The 1,388-nt window shown below is 53.7% G+C and overlaps 1 protein-coding gene across 1 annotated transcript in view; it reads right to left on the minus strand.

Annotated features, from left to right (window-relative positions):
• The window catches only part of LOC122563345 (potassium voltage-gated channel subfamily A member 2-like), a 38,455-nt gene extending 37,436 nt beyond the window's left edge, over positions 1-1,019 (minus strand). The window contains exon 1 of the mRNA XM_043717098.1: positions 492-1,019. The gene's annotated coding sequence lies outside the window, so the exon portion shown is untranslated. The remainder of the gene's footprint in view (positions 1-491) is intronic.
• Positions 1,020-1,388: the final 369 nt, after the last annotated feature.

A 1,388-nucleotide genomic window follows, 5' to 3' on the forward strand; every position in this document is an offset into this window, starting at 1 on the left:
AGGTAGAGAGGGAGGGAGGTGGAAGGATAAATGAACGGAGGGACTGCAGAGGTGAGAAGGATGGGAAGGGAAGAGAGGGATGGGGAAAGTGAAGGAGAGAGGGCTGGGGGATAAAAAAAGAGTAATAGGGAGAGTAAAGCAACGGGTTAGTGAAGACAAGGAAGATGGAGAGAAAGATTCAAGGAGAAATGGAGGGAGGGAGAGGGGGATAGAACTGGACTGCTTGTTTTTTCTCTCTCTGCCCGGCGGTGATGGGGAGTGTGTTGTGGGGAGGGATTGCTTGCCCTCTCTGTGACTCCCTCTCTGTGCCGCTCGCCCACCCATCCCTCCTGCTCCCTCTGACCCCCTCCCTCTCCCTCCATGTCTCTTCCACCCTCCCCTCTCAGTCTGGGTTGAGGGATGTACTCTGCTGCCTGCCTGCTTCAGGAAGATGCTGCTGTTGCTGGCCGCCGCTGTGTGGCTGGAAGCGGAGGGGGAAAGCGCTTGTTTACCTCGCTGACAGGGTGACCTTGGCAGCAGCACTGCCCGGAATGCTGGATCTGGCCTCAGGATGATGCCGCGATAGATGCTGCTGATTCCCAGCTCCGCAATCCGCCCTTGGAGGCCAGGAGCTGGGCGATTCCGGACACTTTCGGAAGCTTCCTGCTGCTAAATCCTCAAACGCTGCTGCCAATGAGCTGCTCCCCGGGGCTCCAGGAGGGCACAGGATCGCCCCTTAGCATCGTAGGCTGGTGAGGGCACAGCTCTTTACCTGGGCACCAGCTGCAGCTTTCAGCTGGCACCGCCTCCCGTCACAAGCTGCTCAATCTGTGGCCTCTGCAATGGAACAAGAGAGAGGAAGAAGATTAACTCCAGGGACAGCTCTCTCTCTGGCAATCTCCATCTGTCCCTCCTCAGTCTATTCAATCTCAATAGCTCTCACTTCCCTTCCGATGCTATTTTAGGCTCTCTTTTTGTCAGTTAGCCTTTCTCCTATCTCTCTCTCTCCTCTCTCTCCCTCTCACACACCCAGATGCACATACACTCCAGTTCATACCTGCATTAACCCTTTCCCTCCCCCCCCACCCGTCACACCCTCTTCCTGTTCATGCAACAGATCTATGACCAAAATTACATCCTCAAATTCTAACTCTGCTGTCACAGAAACACCATTGCTACAACTTCTCAGCACCTCTGGTAACAACTGGGGAGAGTTGATGGGCACTATTTTAGCAGGCTGGCCATGCTGAGGTTGAATGTGGGTCCCAGGCTAGCACTCACTCATTCTGGACCACTGAAACAATATGCCGCAGGAGCAGCATTTCATCTCAGTGCAGAATCTCAGTTAAGGGCCTCAATGTGACACGATTGTTGTCCAACAACACTAAAGAAATAGTGATTTTGTCCAA

Source organism: Chiloscyllium plagiosum, chromosome 26, assembly GCF_004010195.1.
Source record: "Chiloscyllium plagiosum isolate BGI_BamShark_2017 chromosome 26, ASM401019v2, whole genome shotgun sequence".
NCBI classification, from domain to species: Eukaryota; Metazoa; Chordata; class Chondrichthyes; order Orectolobiformes; family Hemiscylliidae; genus Chiloscyllium; species Chiloscyllium plagiosum.